Consider the following 16,764-nt stretch of genomic DNA (forward strand, 5'->3'; position numbering starts at 1 on the left):
GTAATAACATTTCTGAGACAGTGATCTCAATCCTGCAGGTCTAGTGAGGAAGTTTCTCCCCATCTCATTCCGGACTCTCAGTCAAAGGAAAAGCTGCTCTTTCAAGATCACCTCTCGTGCATCTAAATTCCGAAGAGTTTTGCCCCATTCTGCCCAGTCACTCTGTAAAGAAACAGCTCAGAGCAGTCAGGGAATGATAGATCCTATTCCTTTGCAAAATGTAGTATAGCTTGATCAACAGTCATCACTGATGTATGTCTGAGCAGACTTGAAATCAGAGACATTTTTCTCAGGAAATGTGGCAAAAGTTTATGACTGTTTGTGCTGGCTGTTCTTGAGAAATAACTCCAGTATATATTTACTTTCCGTGGGTCATGAAGTGATAGGTCATCCTGAAAGGTCAAGTCGAGTTGGCCTTGTCATTAGTCAATGAAGGAAGGCTGTGTTCATCTCAAACTAATTTATTGACTGGAGTTGTGTGACTAATGGGCACAGCATCCAGCTAACTCTTCCATTCTGTTTAACCAATAGACTTGTTTGTTCTCATTGTCGAGGGCTGCTAATAATTTACTTTTTGTCATTAGTGCTTCACTCATGGGAATTGAAGCAAAAACACAAGAGAAAACTGATTAATTTGTTACACAGATGCACACAACTCCCTATACTATTATACTATAGCGCTTTTGAACACATCTCCAAGTCTTTAAGACAAACTGCAGGCTAGCAAGTTTTACAATGACTGTAACTGCATTCCAAAACAGCCTGCTTGATTGCCATCTCATCCACAACATTCAGTATTCACTCCCTCCACCATTGGCACTCAGTCGTAGCAGTGTGTCCCGTCTCTCAGATTCACTGCAGTGACTCACCAAGTCTCCTTTGACAGCACCTTTCAAACTTGCGTTCTCCACCATCTAGGAGAACAAAGCCATGTTATGGAGGTACCAGTGTTGGACTGGGGTGGACAAAGTCAGAAGGCACACGACACCAGGTAGTAGCCCAACAGGTTTAGTTGAAATCACAAGCTTTCAGAATGCTGCTCCTTTGTCAGCCCACATCAGTAGTGCTCTGAAAGCTTGTGATTTCAACTAAACCTGTTGGACTATAACCAGGTGTCATGCGATTTGTGACTTAGAAGGACAAGGGCAACAGATACATAAAACAGAAATGGATTTTATCTCTCCCTCTCTCTCTCCCTGATCAGAAAGCAGCCCTGTGGTCCTCTGGGATCACAGAGACTTTACCTTCACCCTTACCTCTATTGCTTCATTTTCCAATATTTTTCCTTTTTTTTTGCCATGAGTTTTGCAACTGCTCAAAGGTTCTGGTTCATGTTCTGTGCCCAGGTTTCACCAGGAGATACGTCAGGGCTGGCATTTCTTGCCCATTCCTAACGCCCTGGGAAAGGTGGTAGCGACCCATTCTCCTGAATTATTGCAGTCCACGGCATGTCATTAGCTCCATAATTCCCTACTGGAGGAAATTCCAGGATTTTGACCCAGCGACAGTGAGGAATGGGAACATATTTCCAGATTAGGATGGAAAGCATCTTGGAGGGGAACTTGCTGGTGGTGGTCATTATCTTTTATTAGAACCAAGCCACTCAGGAATCAACACACAATGGGTGGGGGAATCTTAGTTGATGGAGGGACTGAGATTGATAGATGTTTGTTGGAAAACTCTATTGAACCAAGGATAGTAAATGGGACACAAAAGTGAGGACTGCAGATGCTGGAAACCAGAGTCTAGATTAGGGTGGTGCTGGAAAAGCACAGCAGGTCAGGCAGCATCTGAGGAGCAGGAAAATAGATATTTTGGCCTGGTGAAGGGCTTTTGCCTGAAACGTCGATTTTCCTGCTCCTTGGATTGTGCCTGACCTGCTGTGCTTTTCCAACAGCACTCTAATCTAGACCCCAGATAGTAAATGGGATTCAAGCACAGATTAATTATCATTTGCTTGAATAGTCTAACAGATATGAGGATGAAATACTGACTCTTAATCCTCAGAATTTGACTGGTTTACTCATGCTAAGGAAACAATCACAATTACATGGAACAGCCTATATATGATTGAGCCTTCCCATGAAAAAAAGTTGATTCTTGTCCTTGTGGTGCAATGAAATCCATTTCTGTTTTATGTACTGATTATGCGAACAAGCTGTGAAAATGGTAACACTCAGGGAACACATTGTTCTCATATTTGCTATGGTCGAATCTGACTGCTGGCTGTGATATCCAGTTCGGCCCAGCACTGATGGCTGGGCTAGTTGTGAGGCTTTTACTTGGCAGTCAGTGAAGTGCAGTTCAGACGTTAAAGGGCGTGGAGGTCAGCCATAGAGGCTAGAATAAGTTTTTGAGAACAATGATCCATGCTGAAAATGGGTCCTGTTGAGTAATACTGCCAGGATAGCCACTTTCAAGGTGAGAGGGGAAAAGTTTAAGGGAGATATCCATGGAAAGTCCTTTATGCAGATGGTAGTTGGTGCCTGGAATGCTTTGCCAGCAGAGGTTGGCACAATAGTGTCATTTAAGATGTATCTAGACAGATACATGAATGGGCAGGGAGCAGAGAGATACAGAGCCTTGGAAAGTGGACAACAGGTCCCACCCCCACCCTCCTCTAGCTTATCTTTCCATGCTTCAGGCTCACTGCCTTTATTCCTGATGAAGGGTTTTTGCCCGAAACGTCGATTTCGCTGCTCGTTGGATGCTGCCTGAACTGCTGTGCTCTTCCAGCACCACTAATCCAGTAACAGGTTTAGATAGATGATCTGGATTGGTGCAGGCTTTGAGGGCCGAAGGACCTGTTCCTGTGTTGTAAGGTCCTTTGTTCTTTATTGTGTGAAGTTGGGAAGCGGGGAAAGTAAGTACAGCTCACTGTTGGAGTTTGAGTTCATAAATATTTGAAAGCTGCAGGCAGTGCAGGGGAAGTGTCTGATGTTGTGGTGCCTCCCTACCATCTCATATCCTTTACCCATCCTTTGGAGTTAATGGTACAATGTATAACTGTGTATACAAATTCCATTTATCCCTTGTGTGACATTCAACAACTGTGGTGGATTATAAGCAAAATACTGCAGATAATGAGAATTTGAAATATTAACTGAGAGAGATGGAGAAATTCAACAAGTCTGGCTACGTCTGTGAAGAGAATTAGCATTAGAATTGTACTCAAGCACAGAGATACAGGAGTACAGTTACACGTCACTATTATCAACACCATCTAAGATGCCTTGGTACAAAAGCCTATGTATAAGTTAGAAAAGTAAGCATTACAGTCCTTCTAAAGTACAGAAAGAGAGAAAATGGAAAAGAAGCAGACAGGGCAGGTGAGTCCACGCTGGGCTTCCTCAAGTCTGAAGAGAAACCAGTTAATGCTAATCTCAGATAAACAGCTTAAACGCACAACACCAGTTTCTCAATGGGTTTCCATGGACAAGAGTTTATTACTGGGCAGTCTGTCTGCCAGCAAATCCTCCTGCCTATCTTCCCATGATTGACCTTTCCAGTATAGCCCCACAATATTCTTGAAGGCTGCCTTTTTTAAACACCTTCTTGACCCCGGCCTTTTGCCTACGAGGAAACTGCTCAAACTGGGTCTTCCGATTGGGTCATTAAGCCCACACTGCCCATGTCGAGCCACTGCCAACTGGCCAGACCCCACTCTCTGCAAAGGGCTGTCTAAAGGTGTATGCCAAAATAGGTCGGATCCATTGAATCCTTAAACAGTTGGAACACCACTGACAGCTCCAGGATGGACACTGTCGTGTCCATCTGTATGAGCTGCGTTTTCTTATCACGTGTCTGGGGATGTGTGCATCTGCCAAGGTATTCTCGATAAACTGCCCTTAGTTTGTCACAACAATAGCATCTTCTGATGAGATCTCAGTTACAAATCTCAGATGCTGACTCATAGCTGCTTAGCTTTTAACATGTGTAAATTAGACAGAGATAAAACAAATAAATGCCTTTTATATCATAACTGACAGAAAGGTACGGAAAACAAAATGACTTACAACATCTAACACCACAAAGATAACGTCAGAATGACGAAACGCCTTCCATCTGTGGACCAGACTTGCCAGAGGTTATTTCTGGAATAGAATTGACCTAATTTTGTGCAGTAATGTTTATTATTGTTTGTTCCGAACCTTGTGGATTATTCCCTTGATAAGTACCTGGGATTGAGAGTGTGGGGAGAAAGTGAGGACTGCAGATGCTGGAGATCAGAGCTGAAAATGTGTTGCTGGAAAAGCGCAGCAGGTCAGGCAGCATCCAAGGAGTAGGAGAATTGACATTTCAGGTATAAGTCCTTCGTCAGGAAAAGAAGGGCTTATGTCTGAAACATCAATTCACCTGCTCCTCGGATGCTGCCCGACCTGTTGTACTTTTCCAGCACCATACTCTCGACTCTGAACTCCAGTCCTCACTGTTTCCTAAATACCTGGGATGTCAAAGTTTATCGACATTTCAAATATATATATATCCCTAGTTAAATTATGATAGTCTGGCCTGGGATCTTAACAATGACAATAATGACAAAAGCAATCTGCATTTATAACGGTGCCTTTAATATTCCATATCACACACTTCGCAGGATTGAAAAGAGAAACTAATTAAAGAAAAAATAACTAAAGAAGAAATACTTGCAGAACACAACAATGTGGTATGTTGTTCCCAGAAACAGCGATCTCTGTGTGTGCATGAGCAGAACACAAGAAACTGTCTTTTATTTTGTACACATCATCCAGCCTATAAAAACTGCTGTACCTGTTGTTCTGCGATTAGAGTCAGAATCACGCTGCCCCTCCGAAAAGCTTTCGATTTAAGAAATTTGATTGACTTGCTTCTGAATGTGATTGACGTGCTTCTAAATTTGAGTTTTATTAATTTTACTACAACAATGATTAAACAAAATTTGACATTGACTCCTGTAAAGAGACATGACAAAACATCAATCAAAACTGTAAGCTTTAGGACTTCTCCTGAAGAAGGAAAGAGCATTAGAGAGACCGAGGGAAGTATTTCAGAGCATAAGGCCAAGACAGCTTAAAGTATAAATGCAAATGATGCAGCATTTCAACTCTGGTCCCTCATAATCCCAATGCACCTCCCTTGACCCCTTGTATCTCATATACCACTCTTTATCTACCTCCCATGACCTCCATAATCCTTACGGTCTTGTTCCAACCACCCTGGCCCATCACAGCACCTTCACTGAGCTGAGCCTCTGTCAGAGTTACTCTAGCCCTTTACAGCTGATGTGCCAACACATTGCAGATCATTCAACATCCACTCTTGGCCCTTCTCACCCCGTTGCCAACTCACATGATATTAACCACGGGCAAACACAAGAGCCACACTGATAAAAAATAAAGTTGTGTGGTGACTTATGACATAACTGCTTACAAAAAGAACAATTGATTAACATATATTCAATGCATTGCACTTCCTCCAACTAATCTCTTAAGGGAAAACAAAACATTGTTTTCACACGGTTTGACAGTTCTTTGATAGTTTTGACAGTTCTTTGTAGACTTTGGGAGTGCTTTGACTGTTCCAATGTGTTTATACACAGGGCTACCACACTCTTCCATAGGTAAACTCTGTCTATTGAAAATTGATTCAATGAAATAAACCTGTTTGATCTGGAACAAAAAAAAATTGCTGGAAAAGTTCAGCAGGTCTGGCAGCACGTGTAAAGAGAAATCAGAGTTAACATTTTGGGCCCAGTGACCCTTCCTCAGTACGTTCACTCTGATTTCTCTCCACAGATGTTGAGCTTTTGAGCCAGACCTGTTGAGCTTTTCCAGCAACTTCTGTTTCTGATTTACAACATCTGCAGTTTTATTCGGTTTTTATTCCGTTCTGACCTGGTCAGTTCTGCTCACTTTGAGTCCCAGGCATTGGGAATACCAACACCTGATACAAATGACCAGCTGTCTCTGGGCACTGTGCATGCTGGAAACATAGCGTCTCCACAAACCCATCCCAGCTAGGTTCCAGATCCATGTGTCCAAATGCAGGATTTCCAAATCTTAGGGATTTTCTGCAGGATGGAGAGGTTCTCTTCCTTGGGAAAGCTCTGGAGACTTGATTTGTGAAGTTTCAGTAGTTGCATGCTGGTTTGCAATTCATGGTCATGTTTGGACCTATGTCCCCAGACAGTAACCTCCTGAATACTAGCCCAATGACATTACCACTATGCTATCATCTCCCTCTGCAGGGCTCATGGACCTAAAGGTAATTATGGGGATAGGCAGCATCAGGAGCATGGAGGGAGATGACGTCAAGGAATCAATTGTTAAAAATCAATGTGTTACCTTTTTCTTTGTTATATCCAGAATTGCTCTCAAATACAAATCACCAAATTGCCTGTGGTATTTTTCCATCTATTAACTACTACCATTAAAACATCCATGTTTGCCGACTGAATAATTTACATGCACAACCCGTTAAGGGCAATACAATCCACCACAGGTGAGGGAAAGGTAGGCAGAGCAGGAATGAAGTAAATCAAAGTGGAGTTGGCAGTGGGGACAAAGCACTTTGTCTCCTGCCATGGCCCCCCTCTCTCTAAAAGCATCGAGCGTGTTAGTAGATACTGCATGCTCCCTTTCCAAGGATATGTGACATTGAATGTATCCATGGAAGAGGGGCAGGCAGTCAGCAGAGATGACCCCCTCCAAGGCCCACTTCCTGGAACAGTCTGGACATAGCCAGTCTGGCCAAGCCCAGGAGCAGACCCATGAGGAGATCCTCCGACCTGCCCACACCCCTCTGCACCAGGTGTCCAAAGATCAGGAGTGTGGGGCTGAACTGCAACCAAAAACACAACAAAACATCTTTCAAATAACTAAAAGCGGGTGCAGTCGCCCACAACCAAACTCAAGGGGGTGGTATGGGGGCTCAGTGGTTAGCACTGCTGCCTCACAGCGTCAGGGACCTGATTTGATTCCCGCCTTGGCCGACTGTCTGTGTGGAGTTTGTACATTCTCCCCGTGTCTGCGTGGGTTTCCTCCGGGTGCTCCGGTTTCCTCCAAAGATGTGGAGGTCAGGTTAATTGGCCATGCTAAATTGCCAATTAGTCAGGAATAAATATAGGGTAGGTGGAATGGGTCTGGGTGGGTTACTCTTCGGAGTTGGTGTGGACTTGTTGGACCGAAAGGCCTGTTTCCACACTGTAGGGAACCCAATCTAATCTAAACCAAGGTATAATTAGATCAGTAAGCACAGGGCCAATCTGTGAATGGACGTGGTGTGAGTTAGCATATGGGCAGCAGAATGACCTCAAGTTTTTAGAATGTAGAATGTGTGAGACCATCTGGGAATGCACTGGTGTAGTCTCATGTAACAATGGCAAAGATGAAGCTTCCAACAGTGGAGGCAGGGAGCTCACTTTTGAGTTGGAAATCCGAAACTGTAGGGATGGCGTGAATCTGGGATCGGGAGTTTGTCTTGGGATCAGATGTGACCTCAAGGTTACATACAGACTGAGAACATGTTGTCATTATTGTTAGATAGTAAACTGAGTATCCAATTTGGTGCAGCCTACAGCCTCACGGAAAGAACAATGTCCTCTTCTGGTGGAATTAGCTGAAGCATCAAAAGGGCCAGGTCACTGGGAACATATGTCCTCTGTCCCCGAGCCTAGGGCTCAGGGCTCTATCCATTTGAACCAAGCTGCTAGTTTTGTTGAAATGGAGGTAACAATGGTGAAAGGCACGTCTATAGGTCATTTCTGGTATAACATGCGTGTCATCAACCTGAATTGACTGCAATGCAATTGGTGAATTGTGGACTCGGTTTGGATAACGTGAATGTTATACTGAACAGGTATAGTGATCTTCTACAGCGTGCTTCTGCAGCGGGATTTTCTGCAGCGGTTTTCCATCCCGTGATTTTCTATAGAGTGAGGTTGCAGGCGAACACAACTGTCGCATTATAGCAGAACGTCCCGTACTTTACTGCGGCAATCTGGTGTATTCGCCAGTTATAATCCAAGATTAAATATCAACACTGGTTTCAGACACTTTGGACACAAAAAGGCTCGATATCCAGGTCAGTAGGGGAGCCCAGACAAGCATCGTAACCTGAGAGTATGTGCTGAGAATCCCAGAATAGTCAGGAGCAATGTTTGACAGCAGGGGGAAATACAACAGTTGATTGGTCACATGTTCGATGGAGCTTAACAGGATAATTAATAGTTTGATCTCTAACAAAACAAAAGTTTCCAATTGTGAGGGGAGACCAAAATTTGGAGTTTTATTTATTCTCCAACAGAATGTGGGTATTACTGTCTGGGTGAGTATTCATTGGCCATCCCTCGTTGCCCCTTGAGAAAGAAATCGTGAGCTGTCTTCTTGGGCCACAGGTGTAGGGAGAGCCATTGATATATAATAATCATGAACTAGGTAATCAGGGAATCATACAATGCCGACAGTGCAGAAAGGAGTCAATCAGCCCATTGAGTCTTCACCAATCCTCCAAACAGTATCCCACCTAGATCAGGGGAAACCTTATCGTGACATCTGCAAGAATATCACAATTGCTTGAAGAAAATGGCATTGATATATTTAAGGCCAAAGGGTGAGCAGGATATGCTGTTAGGGATTGCTAGATTGGAGGGAAGGGACTTGGCTGGAGTGTAACATCCAAGTTGGGCTGAATGGCCTCCTTCTGTGCTCTGCCAAAATACCTGACTCTGGCTGGTAGTTTTTATGGGCAGTGGTAATGTGACAGGGCTGGTATTCCTGGGATGCTGCCTGACCTGCTGTACTTTTCCAGACTCTGGTTTCCAGCAACTGCAGTCCTTGTTTTTCCTCATAATCCTCAGGCCCAGGTGATTGCTCCAGTAACATCGGTTCAAATCCCACCAGAGCGACTGGCGGAATCTAATTTGAATTCATAAAATCTGGAACAAAAACAGAAATTTCTGGAAAATCTCAGCAGGTCTGGCAGCATCAGTGGAGAAAAATCAGAGTTAACATTTTCGGTCAAGTGACTTTTTCACCGACAGATGAATAAAATCTGGGATTGAACACAACGGTGACTTTGAAAGTGTTGTCAATTGTTCGTAAAGATACTGTCTGCCTCGTGAGGTCCATTTGTGAAAGAAGTGTGGTCTGATAAGAATGGGGATCCACAGCTAGGAGTTGACTAAAAATCTGCTGAGTTTAAGTGCAGGTGGGGCTGGGCAGAAAAGAGCAGGAGGACTAAAGAAATCAAACCAGTCATTGTAATGGGTTTTTTTAATTCTTCAATACTGCAGTCTTAAAGAATGACTCAAGGACATTGAGCACACTTCTCCCAACGCAGGGACATTGAGCACACTTCTCCCAACGCAGGGACATTGAGCACACCCCACCCAAAGCAGGGACATTGAGCGTAGCTCTCCTAAAGCAGGGACATTGAGTACACCTCTCCCAAAGCAGGGACATTGAGCACACCTCTCCCAAAGCAGGGACATTGAGCGTACCTCTCCCAGAGCAGGGACATTGAACATACCTCTCCCAGAGCAGGGACATTGAGCGCACCTCTCCCAAAGCAGGGACATTGAGCACACCTCTCCCAAAGCAGGGATATTGAGCACACCCCTGCCAAAGCAGGGACATTGAACGTACCTCTCCCAGAGAATGGACATTGAGCGCACCTCTCCCAAAGCTGGGACATTGAGCACACCGCTGCCAAAGCAGGGATATTGAGCACACCCCTCCCAAAGCAGGGATATTGAACACACCCCTCCCAAAGCAGGGCCATTGAGCGCATCCCTCCCAAAGCAGGGACATTGATCGCACCTCACCCAAAGCAGGGACATTGAGCACACCCTCCCAAAGAAGGAACATTGAGCACACCCCTCTCAAAGCAGGGACATTGAGCGCATCCCTCCCAAAGAAGGGACATTGATCGCACCTCTCTCAAAGCAGGGACATTGAGCGCACCTCTCCCAAAGCAGGGACATTGAGCGCACCTCTCTCAAAGCAGGGACATTGAGCGCATCCCTCCCAAAGAAGGGACATTGATCGCACCTCTCCCAAAGCAGGGACATTGAGCCCACCCCTCTCAAAGCAGGGACATTGAGCGCACCTCTCCCAAAGCAGGGACATTGAGCACACCTCTCTCAAAGCAGGGACATTGAGCGCATCCCTCCCAAAGAAGGGACATTGATCGCACCTCTCCCAAAGCAGGGACATTGAGCGCACCTCTCTCAAAGCAGGGACAATGAGCACATCCCTCCCAAAGAAGGGACATTGAGCACACCTCTCACAAAGCAGGGACATTGAGCGCACCTCTCTCAAAGCAGGGACATTGAGCGCACCTCTCTCAAAGCAAGGACATAGAGCGCATCCCTCCCAAAGCAGGGACATTGAGCGCATCCCTCCCAAAGCAGGGACATTGAGCCCACCCCTCTCAAATCAGGGACATTGAGCGCATCCCTCCCAAAGCAGGGACATTGAGCGCATCCCTCCCAAAGCAGGGACATTGAGCGCATCCCTCCCAAAGCAGGGACATTGAGCCCACCCCTCTCAAAGCAGGGACATTGAGCGCATCCCTCCCAAAGCAGGGACATTGAGCGCTCCTCTCTCAAAGCAGGGACATTGAGCACACCTCTCCCAAAGCAGGGACATTGAGCCCACCCCTCCCAAAGCAGGGACATTGAGCCCACCCCTCCCAAAGAAGGGACATTGAGGACACCTCTCTCAAAGCAGGGATATTGAGCGCATCTCTCCCAAAGCAGGGACATTGAGCACACCTCTCTCAAAGCAGGGACATTGAGGACACCTCTCTCAAAGCAGGGACATTGAGCACATCTCTCCCATTGCAGGGACATTGAGCACACCACTCTCAAAGCAGGGACATTGAGCACACCTCTCTCAAAGCAGGGACATTGAGGACACCTCTCTCAAAGCAGGGACATTGAGTGCACCTCTCTCAAAGCAGGGACATTGAGCACATCTCTCCCAAAGCAGGGACATTGAGCACACCCCTCCCAAAGCAGGGACATTGAGCGCATCCCTCCCAAAGCAGGGACATTGATCGCACCTCTCCCAAAGCAGGGACATTGATCGCACCTCTCCTAAAGCAGGAAAATTGAGCCTACCCCTCCCAAAGCAGGGACATTGAGCGCATCTCTCCCAAAGCAGGGACATTGAGCACACCTCTCTCAAAGCAGGGACATTGATCACACCTCTCCTAAAGCAGGGACATTGAGCGCACCCCTCTCAAACCAGGGACATTGAGGACACCTCTCTCAAAGCAGGGACATTGAGCGTACCTCTATTAAAGCAGGGACGTTGAGCACACCTCTCTCAAAGCAGGGACATTGAGGACACCTCTCTCAAAGCAGGGACATTGAGCGTACCTCTATTAAAGCAGGGACATTGAGCGCACCCCTCTCAAAGCAGGGACAATGAGCCCACCTCTCCCAAAGCAGGGACATTGAGCACATCCCTCCCAAAGCAGGGACATTGAGCGCACCTCTGCCAAAGCAGGGACAATGAGCACATCCCTCCCAAAGAAGGGACATTGAGCACACCTCTCACAAAGCAGGGACATTGAGCGCACCTCTCTCAAAGCAGGGACATTGAGCGCACCTCTCTCAGAGCAAGGACATAGAGCGCATCCCTCCCAAAGCAGGGACATTGAGCGCATCCCTCCCAAAGCAGGGACATTGAGCCCACCCCTCTCAAAGCAGGGACATTGAGCGCATCCCTCCCAAAGCAGGGACATTGAGCGCATCCCTCCCAAAGCAGGGACATTGAGCCCACCCCTCTCAAAGCAGGGACATTGAGCGCATCCCTCCCAAAGCAGGGACATTGAGCGCTCCTTTCTCAAAGCAGGGACATTGAGCACACCTCTCCCAAAGCAGGGACATTGAGCCCACCCCTCCCAAAGCAGGGACATTGAGCCCACCCCTCCCAAAGAAGGGACATTGAGGACACCTCTCTCAAAGCAGGGACATTGAGCACATCTCTCCCATTGCAGGGACATTGAGCACACCACTCTCAAAGCAGGGACATTGAGCACACCACTCTCAAAGCAGGGACATTGAGCACATCTCTCCCATAGCAGGGACATTGAGCACACCCCTCCCAAAGCAGGGACATTGAGCGCATCCCTCCCAAAGCAGGGACATTGATCGCACCTCTCCCAAAGCAGGGACATTGATCGTACCTCTCCTAAAGCAGGAAAATTGAGCCTACCCCTCCCAAAGCAGGGACATTGAGCGCATCTCTCCCAAAGCAGGGACATTGAGCACACCTCTCTCAAAGCAGGGACATTGAGCGCACCTCTCTCAAAGCAGGGACAATGAGCACATCCCTCCCAAAGAAGGGACATTGAGCACACCTCTCACAAAGCAGGGACATTGAGCGCACCTCTCTCAAAGCAGGGACATTGAGCGCACCTCTCTCAAAGCAAGGACATAGAGCGCATCCCTCCCAAAGCAGGGACATTGAGCGCATCCCTCCCAAAGCAGGGACATTGAGCCCACCCCTCTCAAAGCAGGGACATTGAGCGCATCCCTCCCAAAGCAGGGACATTGAGCGCATCCCTCCCAAAGCAGGGACATTGAGCGCATCCCTCCCAAAGCAGGGACATTGAGCCCACCCCTCTCAAAGCAGGGACATTGAGCGCATCCCTCCCAAAGCAGGGACATTGAGCGCTCCTCTCTCAAAGCAGGGACATTGAGCACACCTCTCCCAAAGCAGGGACATTGAGCCCACCCCTCCCAAAGCAGGGACATTGAGCCCACCCCTCCCAAAGAAGGGACATTGAGGACACCTCTCTCAAAGCAGGGACATTGAGCGCATCTCTCCCAAAGCAGGAACATTGAGCACACCTCTCTCAAAGCAGGGACATTGAGGACACCTCTCTCAAAGCAGGGACATTGAGCACATCTCTCCCATTGCAGGGACATTGAGCACACCACTCTCAAAGCAGGGACTTTGAGCACACCTCTCTCAAAGCAGGGACATTGAGGACACCTCTCTCAAAGCAGGGACATTGAGTGCACCTCTCTCAAAGCAGGGACATTGAGCACATCTCTCCCAAAGCAGGGACATTGAGCACACCACTCTCAAAGCAGGGACATTGAGCACATCTCTCCCATAGCAGGGACATTGAGCACACCCCTCCCAAAGCAGGGACATTGAGCGCATCCCTCCCAAAGCAGGGACATTGATCGCACCTCTCCCAAAGCAGGGACATTGATCACACCTCTCCTAAAGCAGGGACATTGAGCGCACCCCTCTCAAACCAGGGACATTGAGGACACCTCTCTCAAAGCAGGGACATTGAGCGTACCTCTATTAAAGCAGGGACATTGAGCACACCTCTCTCAAAGCAGGGACATTGAGGACACCTCTCTCAAAGCAGGGACATTGAGCGTACCTCTATTAAAGCAGGGACATTGAGCGCACCCCTCTCAAAGCAGGGACATTGAGCCCACCTCTCCCAAAGCAGGGACATTGAGCACATCCCTCCCAAAGCAGGGACATTGAGCGCACCTCTGCCAAAGCAGGGACAATGAGCACATCCCTCCCAAAGAAGGGACATTGAGCACACCTCTCACAAAGCAGGGACATTGAGCGCACCTCTCTCAAAGCAGGGACATTGAGCGCACCTCTCTCAAAGCAAGGACATAGAGCGCATCCCTCCCAAAGCAGGGACATTGAGCGCATCCCTCCCAAAGCAGGGACATTGAGCCCACCCCTCTCAAAGCAGGGACATTGAGCGCATCCCTCCCAAAGCAGGGACATTGAGCGCATCCCTCCCAAAGCAGGGACATTGAGCCCACCCCTCTCAAAGCAGGGACATTGAGCGCATCCCTCCCAAAGCAGGGACATTGAGCGCTCCTCTCTCAAAGCAGGGACATTGAGCCCACCCCTCCCAAAGAAGGGACATTGAGGACACCTCTCTCAAAGCAGGGACATTGAGCACATCTCTCCCATTGCAGGGACATTGAGCACACCACTCTCAAAGCAGGGACATTGAGCACACCACTCTCAAAGCAGGGACATTGAGCACATCTCTCCCATAGCAGGGACATTGAGCACACCCCTCCCAAAGCAGGGACATTGATCGTACCTCTCCTAAAGCAGGAAAATTGAGCCTACCCCTCCCAAAGCAGGGACATTGAGCGCATCCCTCCCAAAGCAGGGACATTGATCGCACCTCTCCCAAAGCAGGGACATTGATCGTACCTCTCCTAAAGCAGGAATATTGAGCCTACCCCTCCCAAAGCAGGGACATTGAGCGCATCTCTCCCAAAGCAGGGACATTGAGCACACCTCTCTCAAAGCAGGGACATTGATCACACCTCTCCTAAAGCAGGGACATTGAGCGCACCCCTCGCAAACCAGGGACATTGAGGACACCTCTCTCAAAGCAGGGACATTGAGCGTACCTCTATTAAAGCAGGGACATTGAGCACACCTCTCTCAAAGCAGGGACATTGAGGACACCTCTCTCAAAGCAGGGACATTGAGCATACCTCTATTAAAGCAGGGACATGGAGCGCACCCCTCTCAAAGCAGGGACAATGAGCCCACCTCTCCCAAAGCAGGGACATTGAGCACATCCCTCCCAAAGCAGGGACATTGAGCGCACCTCTGCCAAAGCAGGGACATTGAGCGCATCCCTCCCAAAGCAGGGACATTGAGCACACCCCTCTCAAAGCAGGGACATTGAGCGCATCCCTCCCAAAGAAGGGACATTGATCGCACCTCTCTCAAAGCAGGGACATTGAGCGCACCTCTCCCAAAGCAGGGACATTGAGCGCACCTCTCTCAAAGCAGGGACATTGAGCGCATCCCTCCCAAAGAAGGGACATTGATCGCACCTCTCCCAAAGCAGCGACATTGAGCGCACCTCTCTCAAAGCAGGGACATTGAGCGCACCTCTCCCAAAGCAGGGACATTGAGCACACCTCTCTCAAAGCAGGGAATTGAGCGCATCCCTCCCAAAGAAGGGACATTGATCGCACCTCTCCCAAAGCAGGGACATTGAGCGCACCTCTCTCAAAGCAGGGACAATGAGCACATCCCTCCCAAAGAAGGGACATTGAGCACACCTCTCACAAAGCAGGGACATTGAGCGCACCTCTCTCAAAGCAGGGACATTGAGCGCACCTCTCTCAAAGCAAGGACATAGAGCGCATCCCTCCCAAAGCAGGGACATTGAGCGCATCCCTCCCAAAGCAGGGACATTGAGCCCACCCCTCTCAAAGCAGGGACATTGAGCGCATCCCTCCCAAAGCAGGGACATTGAGCGCATCCCTCCCAAAGCAGGGACATTGAGCGCATCCCTCCCAAAGCAGGGACATTGAGCCCACCCCTCTCAAAGCAGGGACATTGAGCGCATCCCTCCCAAAGCAGGGACATTGAGCGCTCCTCTCTCAAAGCAGGGACATTGAGCACACCTCTCCCAAAGCAGGGACATTGAGCCCACCCCTCCCAAAGCAGGGACATTGAGCCCACCCCTCCCAAAGAAGGGACATTGAGGACACCTCTCTCAAAGCAGGGACATTGAGCGCATCTCTCCCAAAGCAGGGACATTGAGCACACCTCTCTCAAAGCAGGGACATTGAGGACACCTCTCTCAAAGCAGGGACATTGAGCACATCTCTCCCATTGCAGGGACATTGAGCACACCACTCTCAAAGCAGGGACATTGAGCACACCTCTCTCAAAGCAGGGACATTGAGGACACCTCTCTCAAAGCAGGGACATTGAGTGCACCTCTCTCAAAGCAGGGACATTGAGCACATCTCTCCCAAAGCAGGGACATTGAGCACACCACTCTCAAAGCAGGGACATTGAGCACATCTCTCCCATAGCAGGGACATTGAGCACACCCCTCCCAAAGCATGGACATTGAGCGCATCCCTCCCAAAGCAGGGACATTGATCGCACCTCTCCCAAAGCAGGGACATTGATCGCACCTCTCCTAAAGCAGGAAAATTGAGCCTACCCCTCCCAAAGCAGGGACATTGAGCGCATCTCTCCCAAAGCAGGGACATTGAGCACACCTCTCTCAAAGCAGGGACATTGATCACACCTCTCCTAAAGCAGGGACATTGAGCGCACCCCTCTCAAACCAGGGACATTGAGGACACCTCTCTCAAAGCAGGGACATTGAGCGTACCTCTATTAAAGCAGGGACATTGAGCACACCTCTCTCAAAGCAGGGACATTGAGGACACCTCTCTCAAAGCAGGGACATTGAGCGTACCTCTATAAAAGCAGGGACATTGAGCGCACCCCTCTCAAAGCAGGGACATTGAGCCCACCTCTCCCAAAGCAGGGACATTGAGCACATCCCTCCCAAAGCAGGGACATTGAGCGCACCTCTGCCAAAGCAGGGACAATGAGCACATCCCTCCCAAAGAAGGGACATTGAGCACACCTCTCACAAAGCAGGGACATTGAGCGCACCTCTCTCAAAGCAGGGACATTGAGCGCACCTCTCTCAAAGCAAGGACATAGAGCGCATCCCTCCCAAAGCAGGGACATTGAGCGCATCCCTCCCAAAGCAGGGACATTGAGCCCACCCCTCTCAAAGCAGGGACATTGAGCGCATCCCTCCCAAAGCAGGGACATTGAGCGCATCCCTCCCAAAGCAGGGACATTGAGCCCACCCCTCTCAAAGCAGGGACATTGAGCGCATCCCTCCCAAAGCAGGGACATTGAGCGCTCCTCTCTCAAAGCAGGGACATTGAGCACACCTCTCCCAAAGCAGGGACATTGAGCCCACCCCTCCCAA

This window comes from Chiloscyllium punctatum, chromosome 26 (assembly GCF_047496795.1).
Source record: "Chiloscyllium punctatum isolate Juve2018m chromosome 26, sChiPun1.3, whole genome shotgun sequence".
Lineage (NCBI taxonomy): Eukaryota > Metazoa > Chordata > Chondrichthyes > Orectolobiformes > Hemiscylliidae > Chiloscyllium > Chiloscyllium punctatum.